Genomic DNA, 12,701 nt, shown 5'->3' with positions numbered 1-12,701 from the left:
ACCCAAGAGTACCGAGGGAGTTGGCAGAAGTGCTTATCAAGTAACTTTTCATCATTTATCAGCAGTCCTGGTTATCAGGGAAGGTGCCAGCCAACTGGAGGCTAACAGATGTGATGCCCATCTACAAGAAGGGCAAGAAGGAGGAACCAGGAAACTACAGGCCTGTCAGTTTGACTTTAGCAACAGGCAAGCTCATAGGGCAGATTACCTTGAGTGCCATCATGTGGCACCTACAGGAGAACCAGGTAATTAGGCCCAGTCAACCAAAGTAAACTTGAGATAATTTCTTGAATATTTTTTTGGCCAAGTTTTATGTTTTAAAAGTTCCCTTGAAAATTGCAGTTTTTGAGAATTACTTTCTGGATGCCTCTTCTAAGAAAAGATGAAGCTTTCCGTTTAGCCAACAGTAGGCTGCTTCCAGCTCCAAAGAGGTGATTTACTTCTGGCAGGCAGTAAGTCCAGTTTTGGTTTTGTGTTTCAGGTACATAGCATGGTTACTGAGACAAAATGTGAGGCTGGTGTTCTTGATAGAATGTAAAGTACCTGGCTTGTTTTTTTTTTTTTTGTTTTGTTTTGTTTTGTTTTTTTAAAAAAAAAAGTTCATTTTAATGTACCAATTATATGGTCTTAAAATATTTGTACTGTCTCAAAGTTAATCACTTTCAGTAAAATCAATATTTTCTGTCTGCATGTAATGGCAGCCAGTTTACCCTGAAAACTCTTATTTCCAAAGAATCAGTAAATGTTCCTGTACAATGGATATTTATAAACAGCTTTGTCTGCTTTATACACTGTTTGCTTTACTCACTCAAAAATAAAACAAATGTTAAGAGTAAGCACACCATGATCTTTTAATTCTCAAAAGCGGAACACTTTTCCCATTTCTGTCTGTCTATTTGTTTATTTATCTATCTACCCATTGACAAGAAAGACAATACTGTGACAGTCCAAAAACCTACAGATATTTATTGTGTGAAGTTTTTCCCATTTCTTTCCTCAAGATACAGATGCCTTATCAATCTATTCTTTTCCATTGCTGCTTCTTGTGCCTAGTCCAAATCCTCTGCTTTCAGGCAGTTATTCTCCTTCCCATCTCCTCTCTTCATGTCTTGTTAGCTTTCAGTGCTGTATGAAGAACATAAGGACAGTATTTCATCAGTTTATGAATTCATCTGAGATTACAGGCTCTTCATGCACAGTCATGTGATAGGATTAAATTGCAGCTATATTAAGATAAATGCTTAATGATAGATTCATAAAAACACACACTCTGATCTGAATATTTATGATCCCTGCAGACACTTTCTTTCAAGTCTGGGAAAGTAACTGTGTGTTCTTGTTTACTAATTCCAGTTGTTGTTATTATTGTATGTTTTTTTGCATGCATTTGCCAACTTAATTTAGAAGTTGCTTATATGATTAATAGCCAACCCTAGGGACAGAGCACTTAACCACCATCTCATTAAAGCCTGCTCACATAAGAGCTCTTCAGTTGTTCCAGTCTTTGGAATAATCTAATCTACAACTATCCAAATTGTGAAATATAATAAATAATTTGAAGGAAGAAAGAAATCTCTATAAATTAAAAACAATATTTAGTGGAAAGAATTTAGTGTTTTTTAAACAATCTCATTTATACTTTATAGTAACTTCAGATCATTAGTGATATTTAAGTGATATTTAGTGATTTATTTAATGATATTAAAGATATTAATATAAATAAATATATTAATAATTATTCAGAATAAGTAAAAAAAATATATAGACCATTATCTTACTTGATAACAGTGTTTTCCCTTTCCCTATGTTCCTGTCAAAATGAAGTATTCACTCAACCTGAACAAGCAAATGGATTTTCCAGTAGTTTCCAGAGTTTTCTGGTGTCTTTTGCTATTCACAACAGCAATAAATCTGGAGAGTGCTCTCTGTGGATCTACCCTTGTGTAACTGAGACTGAGGGAATACCTCTTTATGGCCCGATGCTGTTTTTATTTATTCATTTATTTATTTGTTTAAACTGCTCCCCTTCTTATCTCTTGCCAGCCCAGTGAAATATTTGGTGTGAATCACCCTTTAAACAGAGGTGTTGGTACTTACGAATTTTCGCCTAGCTCTTCTCTGCTCCATTCACTGCTCCTTGGGGAAGTACTGTGGTGCAGATAATGCTTCTACCAAAATATTGGTACTGTGTCACAGTAGTTTCATGACACATGACAGCTGCCAACATATATGAATTTTCTGGGTTCAGACTACTCCTTAAATTGAGAATATACTGTTTCCTCATTATCTGTACTACAGTTTAATATTCATCCTTCACTGTTGACAGTTTTTGTCTTTAGTGATTAAAATACAAGGCACTATTACCATGTGGTCCTGTAATATGGTGTTGCCATAACTAGTAACATGCTTTGCACTGAATTTACAAGGCCCACGGACTGAATTTTGTCAGTTTTGTCCTGTCTGAACCTTACTTTACCTGCCTGAAGCTTTGTTTTACTTGGTTTAACTGTAACAGCAATTTCTCTACTTTATCAGGTGCCTATGGCTCATATGTTTTACTCTTGTTTATCTTTGAAAGGTACAACCACAGTTTTATACATATAGCAGCAGTAAGCAGTTATTCTTCTGCTTGCTTATTCTACATAGAATGAGGTATTTACCACTCTAACACACTGATGCAGTGAAGAGGAAAACAGTCCTGGTATGACAGTGGGGGCCTCGACAAGCAGAGACACAGGATGCAGAGTGGAGAGGTACCTGCATGGGTAAGGTCGTGCCTTTGGGGATCACCAAATATAAGTAAATGACTCACGGTCAGCTAAAGAAATACAGACCTGGAGCCGAGCAAAACTGTTTTGGGGGTAACAAAGGAAACAAAAAAAAAGTATCTAAAAACACACATAAAAGACACCACATATAATCAGCTTGGATGTAACAGTGAGCTGAAGATGAGTGATGAAAGAGAAAGGCATAACTGTACTAACAAACATACCAAAATAATCCCCAAAATGATCCCCAAAATGATCTTCTCCCTACAATAAAGAAACTATTGATGTGAACATCATATTCCACCCAGTGAAGGAATTCAGATACCAAAAATTGTCTGTAACACAACATGTTATGACCCATAACTGTCAAACCTACCCTAACACTAGAATACAACAAGAGGAGCCAGAGGAGCAAGAAAAATACATGCATAACATGAGGAAAAGGGGTAGAAAACTAATATTGTGTCTGTTACAATTTTAAGTGTATTGTTAGTATTGTTGAGTTTTTTCTATATTGAAGTATTGTTTTATTGGTCTTTCTTTCCTTTGTCTGTAATACTTTGATTTGTATTAGTAATGACTCTTGAACTAGACTTTTAAGATTTTAGTTATTCTATCAATTAATAGTTGGCTTTATACATTTGTGTGTGATATGAATATGCATATATGTGTATATATGTGAATGAATATATATATATGCATGTATGCATATATTCATCTAAGGTGTGCTTCATCTCTGACCCCAAAAAAAGATTTTAAGCATAAAAACATAGATTCACAGAAGGAAATGTACATACAAGATTTTTTCTTAGGCAAGGTATTTTGAGATGTTTTTCTTTAGGTACAAACATGACAGCATGCATCTCTTATATTTCTATCACTGAATTCTGGGAATATGCTTTAAAAAGAAAGGCCTAGACTTTATTAATGTTCCTATTGTAAAATATCAGGTTCACAGCAATATGATGTAGCACTTAAATTTTGTCCAAGATCCTCCATCTGCTTCATATTTCTATATGTTGATCGTTTTTTTGCATGCTTAAAGCACTATCTGTCCCATGAGCACGCTTAGGTTAGCATATTTTCTTTACCTCTGTCATAGGGAATAATGTCTCTGAGATACCCTTTTTAGGATATTCTTCCTCATACTCCCTTCCCTGGCAAGTATATTTGGTACCCAGGAAATAGAAAGTTCAAAATGAGAATAATTACAATGAACATGGGATCAGTTGCTGGTATGTTGAGATATAAGAACACTCTAGATTCAGTTTTACACAAAAGAAGACTTGTTATGCTAAGTTATTGTTGGTAAGATATACAAGCAATAATATATATATATATTTTTAATTATTATTATTTTTATTATTTTTTTTGAGGCTTCTGCTTTAAGCTATATGGTCAAGAACTGGAAATGTCAGTAGAGTAAAAAAAGTCTGATGTGTTAACTGATGATAAGGAAAAAACTGAAATAGGGTATGTGTGTAGGTTATTTATCTTCTGGTCATTCTAGAACAAATTTGCCCTCATTTCACTTAGGGTATATACCACATTGCACATCCTTTTGTTTACTTCAGGATGAGAATGTGCAAAAAGGCTGTTGCTAATACACAATAATTTGTTATCCCAGGATATCTTGTTTATAGCCACAACCTCAATTAGCTGTTCCACAAATCTAAGTCACGTCTACCTAATTACTATTGTAATGTGAGTAAAGTTCTGCAACCATTGGGACACATTTAAGTACTCTTGTATAATACTTCACTCTCTGAACAAACCCATTGGTTTCACTGTAAAGGCTCTCAAAGACTTCAATGAGCTGTGAAATTAAGCTCTACCCTTGTACTCTGTTCAATCTGAATTTCATCACAGACATTTGTGCAGCTGTTTTGTTGTATGAATGTTTGTGGAAGAGCTTTTAATTTACCTGAATCCCTGATATTCACACATGAATGACAATATTCAGAATACCACCGTATAAACATGAAATTACTAGAAGAGCTAGATGAGGCAAAGTTGAATGAAGGTTGTGCAGGAAATACAGATGTCATGATTAACTTTCACTATTTTTTAGTTTATTAGAATATTTATATCTGATATATATCAGAATGTCATGTTTTTGTCTTTATAAATAATGAATATTTTGGAAATATTGCTGAAATTAATGAAGTTGTGTTAGTTTATTGTGGTTTAGAATTTTCTCCAGGTTAAGGAAATGAACACTATTTGAATGGATTTAACCTAAAAACTAGAAAATCCAGGAAATAAACATTGAATATTGAAGAAATTCCTTCTGGAGAAATACCTTATTTTAGGTCAGTATTACGAATTTCATGGGACCTAGTTGTGATTTTCAATGATTCTTAGTAACAATGCAGAATTTGAAGGCTGGGGACTGGCACTGCAGCACTTTATGATGTTCACCTCACCATCTCAGTGTCCTTCTGGGTAGTAATCAACAGCCCTGCAGAGGAAAGTGGGTATTAGTTCTTTAAAGAAATAATGGATTTAAACCCAACAGGATTTGCAATAGAAACATATGGGTGAGGGAAGAGGAAAGAGGAGTAGGTTGTGTTAATGTTATGAAAAAACAGTGAAGAAGAAACCTCTGTAATAGCAGGTTCTTTCTTTCCATATTCTCCACAATCTACTACTTACAGCTATTGTGCTCAAGGAGGGTTACTGGATTACATCCAGAAAGATAGTCTTACCATGTGACTAAACAGCAGTACACATGAGGTGACCCAGTTTGATACAATAATAAATCCTCTCAGTCTGTGTTGTGTATATTAGATACCCTTTGAGCAATTACAGACAATGAGAAAATAATTACAGATCACAACTGCCCCATAAGGAAAATGAACAGGGAGAAAAAAGGAACACCTATAATAAATAGATTCTTTGGTCAACTAAGAGACGTGATGCTCTTAGAATCACCTGTCCCTGTTAAAATGCGAGATTCTTCATGAAAGTGAACAAAAGAAAATCTAAGATGCAAGGAATTTCTCTTGAAAATTCTGATAAAGATAGATTTCTGTAGACAGAAATAGCAAATTTTGACTGCCATAGATCTGTCTGGTGATCCATATAACTTTTTAGCATGTATGCCTGAACAAAGATTAGGCTAAAGTATGAAGGTTGATGAAAAAGCTACATAAGTTTCTTTCAGCTAATTTTTGCCTCATTGGAGCCAGAATTCTCTGCCCCTCCCCTCCCCCCACCCCCCCCCCAAGATGTAAAACTCTTCAGAACAAGGTCAGTAGAGTTCAGTAGAGTTGCTAATAATCTTGACAGAAGTGGATGATTCTTACAGCCATACTTAAAAGAACATTTTTTATGGGAACTTGATGATCCTTTTCTAGTGTCTTCACAGTCTATAACAAAGACTGAACCTGAACAGAACATAGTTTTACAGTATATGCTCATTACGGTACCTTTTATTTGTCTCAGTTTCAGATTCAATGCTCTATGTTGCACATGTTCTATCATCTGGTATGACACAGGATGCAGGCATTGCTGAACTCAAAATAATTGTACTGAAACACTGAGTGACTTTTCTGAGGAAGACATATTCAAAAAACAATATGACATTTGAACATTAAGCTTTTTCATATTGGCAAACTGTGGATGAGGACATCAGTTATAAAACAGAATATTGGAGATATTTGTGCTGAATATTCAATTTATCATTAGGTGATATTGATGGTTAATACTTTTCCTCGTTGAATTGCTAAATATATGTGTGTATATATATATATAATAACAACCAAAAATATCAGTTTATTATTAGGAAGCATCATCTGAAATTATGAGAAAGTGACTTATCTGTTGTGAATGCATTGCTCCCTGTAATCTGAGGAGCCAAACTGTCATCACAATTCTTTGCTGCGTCTCATTCTTGAATACAGATTTGAAGGGGTGATCCTAGAATGTTTGTCCATCTGCCTATCTGTGCATGAACATTATAAAATATATGAAGGCATTTTTTACAACTGTTAAATTTAATTAAATACTCTCAGAACACCAGGAGATAATACATGCATGTCACTTGTCCTAAAATATTGGCTGGCTTTTCCTAGCAGCATGCATGACTACAGTGGGTATTAACAACACTGCCAGCCTGACACCTGCACTAAGCTACAAACTCTTAATGTAATTTAATAAGATGTCTTTTGTTAATAAACAAAGAATTGAATGTTGCCAGCTAAGGAGGAAGATAGGTCCCAGAGGTTGTTCTCCCTTATTCCATCTGCAGTTATATTTAGGGAGCTTTAATATTTAAAAGTCTATTACTAATTTCAGTGTTGCCCGCACAGACTTGCTTTGTAGTTCTATTGCCAAATTATCCCTTGAAGGCAAGTGCTGTAAATAATTCCTCAGTTCTGTTCCTAGACACTTGCCAAGGTCATTATCTAGTTTTCCCACAATTCCTCTATTCTGATTTTGATTGTGAGTGGTAACTAAGAAACAGTTATGAGATGCAATCACAAGCTGTGGCAGTCTTATCAAAAGCTGAAGATGGTCCCAGAGCACTCTGATGAAGCCAGTGGCTCAGCTGTTCTTGCTTTTTTAATACTTCATTTATCTTTCCATTTGGTCAACAAACAGAGCAACAAGAGTAAACATAAAACAGTCTCTGTGAAGCAGACATGACAGGTAGAGAGAAAGGAGACTCCAGAAAAACAGCTGGCTGAAAATGATTATAAAATTTCAACATTTAACTTGTGACTGTCAATAATGCATTCGTATGTTCCCACACTTTCCTTCCCTTCTCTCTCACTTTGTCATGACATCATCTTTTAAAATCTAAATAATTATTCCATGAAGAGTTTTTCTTGAGGTGTAGAAACTGGCTGGGTAGCCGGGCCAAAAGAGTCGTGGTGAATGGAATTAAATCCAGTCAGAGGCTGGTCACTAGTGGAGTCTGCCAGGGATCAGTACTAGGGCCACTTAATATCTTTATGGATGATCTGGATGAGGGCATGGAGTGCACCCTCAGTAAGTTTGCAGATGACACCAAATTAGGTGCGTGTGTCAATCTGCTTGAGGGTAGGAAGGCTCTGCAGGAGGATCTGGATAGGCTGCACTGATGGGCTGAGGCCAACTGCATGAAGTTCAACAAGGTCAAGTGCTGGGTCCTGCACCTGGGGCGCAATAACCCCAAGCAGAGCTACAGACTGGGAGATGAGTGGTTGGAAATCTGCCTGGCAGAGAAAGACCTGGGAGTATTGGTTGATAGTCGGCTGAATATGAGCCAGCAGTGTGCTCAGGTGGCCAAGGCCAACAGCTTCCTGGCTTGTATAAGAAGCAGTGTGGCCAGCAGGATGAGGGAACTGATTGTCCCCCCTGTACTCGGCTCTGGTGAGGCCGCACCTTGAGTACTATATTTAGATTTGGGCCCCTCGCTACAAGAAGGACAGGGAGGCGCTCGAGAGAATCCAGAGAAGGGCAATGAAGCCAGTGAGGGGCCTGGAGGACAAGTCTTACGAGGAGCGGCTGAGGGAGCTGGGCTTGTTCAGCCTGGAGAAAAGGAGGCTCAGGGGTGACCTTATTGCTCTTTACAGATACCTTAAAGGAGGCTGTAGCGAGGTGGAGGTTGGTCTGTTCTCCCACGTGCCTGGTGACAGGACGAGGGTAATGGGCTGAAGTTGCACCAGGGGAGTTTTAGGTTGGATCTTAGGAAGAACTTCTTTACCGAAAGGGTTGTTAAAGCATTGGAATAGGCTGCTCAGGGAAGTGGTTGAGTCACCATCCCTGGAGGTCTTTAAAAGACATTTAGATGTAGAACTTAGTGATATGGTTTAGTGGAGGACTTGTTAGTGTTAGGTCAGGGGCTGGACTAGGTGATCTTGGAGGTCTCTTCCAACCTAGATGATTCTGTTGCAGTCTCCAAGCTCAGAGCCAGTCCCCTATTAGTCTGGCACAACGGATTTTTGTGTTCCTTGAACTAGATGTTCCTTTACCTCCTCTTCAGATACAAGGAAGAGAAGGGGCAATTGACAAGGGGCTGACAAGGGGCTTAGTAGTTAGAGTTGACCTAATGAATTGGCTGCAAAAGGTGCATTAAGGGTCATATTTCTGTTAGTCATTCTGTGAGGAAAATTAGTACAGAGCCTGTTAAAATAAGATAAATTAACATAAATAAAAGAAAAAAGAAAATGACCTTAAAGGCAAAATTGCTGTCATAGATTTTCATCTGTCTAGTCATGACCGATAAACAATATAGCAATCAGAATGACTTTTCTTGACATTAATGTTATTTAAATTTTCTTTTCTGAGATCTCTTCTTTATGTAGGACTTTTCAGAATCTAGCACCATGACCTCTGACTGCAGTATTTACTTTGGCTGCATATAAACTACTATGTATTAATGACAGGATCCGAATCCTCACTCCCTATTTAGGTCAAAAACTGGGCTGAAAGTTTTGGCTTTAATTTGGTTACATGACTACATTGTTGTTGTGGTGGTTTCCCCCGGCTGGCAGCTAAGCACCACAAAGCCGTTTGCTCACCCTCTCCCCTCCCTGTATGGGATGGAGGAGAGAAATAGGAAAATGAAGCCTGTGGGTTGAGACAGAGACAGCTTATTAAGACAGGTAAAAAAAAATAATAACAACAATAGTACTGCTACTACTAATGTGTACGGAATAAGTAATGCACAATACAATTGTTCACCACCCACTGACTGATGCCCAGCCTATCCCCGAGCAGACGGCTCCCCCATCCCAGCTAGCCACCTCTACCTATTGTTTAACATGACATCAGATGGTATGGAATAACACCCTTTGGCCAGTTGGGATCAGCTGTCCTGGGTCTGTCCCCTCCCAGTTCCTGCTGCACCCCTAGCCTGCCTGCTGGCAGGACAGAGTGAGAAGCTGACCATCCCTGGAGGTTTTTAAACGACATTTAGATGTAGAGCATAGTGGTGTGTTTTAGTGGAGGACTTGTTAGTGTTAGGTCAGAGGTTGGTTAGGTGATCTTGGAGGTCTCTTCCAACCTAGATAGTTCTGTGATTCTGTGATTTTGTGATAAGTACTGCAATGCAAAGTTCTCATTTTGTACAGCCCTATGATAAAAAATGAAATGAAATAAAATAAAATAAAAATAGAATTGCAGTATGACAAATTGTTTATTTGTGAAAGTCACAGGTTTACGTGTGTTAAACATAGGACAAAAACAAAAACAAAACAAAACAAAAAAAGCTAGGTTGATGTGCAGATACAGACATAGTTTTATATGGAAATATAATCTTAAATGCTCTTGTGCAGTTTAGGTCTTTAAGTTTATGAACCACATGAAGACTGCAGTTCATAGAATCATAGAATCAAGTTCACGTAGTAACTAAATGGTAGAAACTTTAGTAGAATCCAGCTTCCACATCTTGGCATTACTCAACCTCTCTGACTTTGAGTAATACTATTTTTTCTAACACTAGGCATTTGGCCTCCACAGATTGACAAGCTGAAAATTAAAATGCTTTACAAGCTCCTGGCATTTCAGGGTGAAATCTAGTCCCAGCAGAGTTAAAAATAGGAAGAATGTTTACCACACTTCAACTTTTCACTTCAAGGAGAGATGAAAAGAAAGGGAAAAAAAAAAAAAAAAAAGAGGAGATCAAGAGGACATCAAGAGAAAGAGAAAAAGAAAGGAAGGAAGGAAGGAAGGAAGGAAGGAAGGAAGGAAGGAAGGAAGGAAGGAAGGAAGGAAGGAAGGAAGGAAGGAAGGAAGGAAGGAAGGAAGGAGGGAAGAAAAAGAAAGAAAGAAAGAAAGAAAGAAAGAAAGAAAGAAAGAAAGAAAGAAAGAAAGAAAGAAAGAAAGAAAGAAAGAAAGAAAGAAAGAAGAAAAGAATGAAAGAAAAATGGAAAAAATAAATCTGTTAGGCTTTGAAAGTTTCAATTCTGACACGAAATGCATTTCTTTCTCTTACATTTTCAGTGAATTAATTATGTATATAGTATTTTAGTCATAGGCTTCTTTAAATTCAAATGCTATATCTCTACTAGTAAATTAAATACAGTAAGGTTCCTAGGGTGGAACTCGAATGTGCATATTGTAAGGTAGTGCCTTAAACAGTTTTTGTCTAGAATTATTTTCATGCATCTAAGCATGTCCTGGCCAAAGTCTGATATTTTCTGTGGTAAAGAGGGCTCTCTACCTCCCAGTAAGCATTTTTAATGAAAACAACACCTTTAGGAGATGAGAGAGATTCACAGGATGAAAGCAGTATGTTTGTATTGATTGAATGCTAGACAATAATCCTAACCAGTTTTAATTTGTTTAGATAGGCACAACAACACTGCATTATTTTAAATACAGAATGCAATTACATTACATAAATTAAATTATTCTATGCAATAAGGTTGTATTCAGTCTTAATTACTATATTTTTGAGAATTTCATTCTGAATAAAAAATAATCTAAAGTTTTCTTTTAGTTTAAGCCATGCAAAACAAGAAGAGAATCTTTCACAGAATTTCACAGAATTTCTACGTTGGAAGAGACCTCAAGATCATCGAGTCCAACCTCTGACTTAACACTAACAAGTCCTCCACTAAACCATATCCCTAAGCTCTACATCTAAACGTCTTTTAAAGACCTCCAGGGATGGTGACTCCACCACTTCCCTGGGCAGCCTGTTCCAGTGTCTAACAACCCTTTCGGTAAAGAAGTTCTTCCTAAGATCCAACCTAAAACTCCCCTGGCGCAACTTAAGCCCATTCCCCCTCGTCCTGTCACCAGGCACATGGGAGAACAGACCAACCCCCACCTCTCTACAGCCTCCTTTAAGGTACCTGTAGAGAGTGATAAGGTTCCCCTGAGCCTCCTTTTCTCCAGGCTGAACAAGCCCAGCTCCCTCAGCCGCTCCTCGTAGGACTTGTTCTCCAGGCCCCTCACCAGCTTCGTCGCCCTTCTCTGCACCCGCTCAAGCACCTCCATGTCCTTCTTGTAGCGAGGGGCCCAAAACTGAACACAGTACTCGAGGTGCGGCCTCACCAGAGCCGAGTACAGAGGGATGATCACCTCCCTAGCCCTGCTTGCCACACTGCTTCTTATACAAGCCAGGATGCTGTTGGCCTTCTTGGCTACCTGAGCACACTGCTGGCTCATATTCAGCCGACTATCAACCAATACTCCCAGGTCCTTCTTTGCCTGGCAGCTCTCCAACCACTCATCTCCCAGCCTGTAGCTCTGCTTGGGGTTATTGCACCCCAGGTGGAGGACCCGACACTTGGCCTTGTTGAACTTCATGCAGTTGACCTCAGCCCATCGGTGCAGCCTATCCAGACCCTCCTGCAGAGCCTTCCTACCCTCAAGCAGATTGACACACGCACCTAACTTGGTGTCATCTGCAAACTTACTGAGGGTGCACTCCATGCCCTCGTCCAGATCATCGATGAAGATATTAAAGAGGACTGGCCCCAGCACTGAGCCCTGGGGAATGCCACTAGTGACTGGCCTCCAACTGGATTTGACTCTGTTTACCACAACTCTTTGGGCCCGGCTATCCAGCCAGTTTCTAACCCAACCAAGCGTGTGCCAGTCCAAGCCAAGAGCAGCCAGTTCTGCATAGGTTTTGGTCATACTAACTTACCCCTAAAAAAATATAGTTCTTTTAATGACAATTTTTGTTGTTCAGACCAGAATAAAAGATAAGAAAATAGATTGTACTTTCTGCTTCAGTTTGTATCTTCTGCTTCATGACCTGGACTCTCACCGTTATATTATTGCATAGGTTCAGTCTTTAACTCCATTGCTAGTAATTCAGCAAACTTTCAGATGCCTCAGTGGTTGTATCAGGATGAGAAAATCAGTGTTCCTTCAACTCTGATAACTCCATCTTGTCACTGCGATACCTTCTTCCTAAGATATGCCTATACTTGTACCATGCCTTTAGCTGAGGCATAACAGCCTCAGCCTCAAAGGCATTAGACTGCA

At 38.4% G+C, this 12,701-nt stretch overlaps 1 long non-coding RNA gene across 1 annotated transcript in view; it reads right to left on the bottom strand.

The window, feature by feature from the left end:
• Positions 1-826: 826 nt before the first annotated feature.
• The window catches only part of LOC311429740, a 37,367-nt gene continuing 25,492 nt past the window's right edge, over positions 827-12,701 (bottom strand). The window contains exons 5-7 of the long non-coding RNA XR_014688372.1: positions 5,071-5,229; positions 2,098-2,217; positions 827-1,125 (exon numbers count right to left, since the gene is read on the bottom strand). This is a non-coding gene — a long non-coding RNA (uncharacterized lncRNA). The remainder of the gene's footprint in view (positions 1,126-2,097; positions 2,218-5,070; positions 5,230-12,701) is intronic.

This window comes from Aythya ferina (genome assembly GCF_964211825.1).
Source record: "Aythya ferina genome assembly, chromosome: 1".
In the NCBI taxonomy this organism is placed as follows: Eukaryota; Metazoa; Chordata; class Aves; order Anseriformes; family Anatidae; genus Aythya; species Aythya ferina.
The sequence above is the reverse complement of the archived record's forward strand: the minus strand, read 5'-3'. Positions and strand labels throughout refer to the sequence as shown.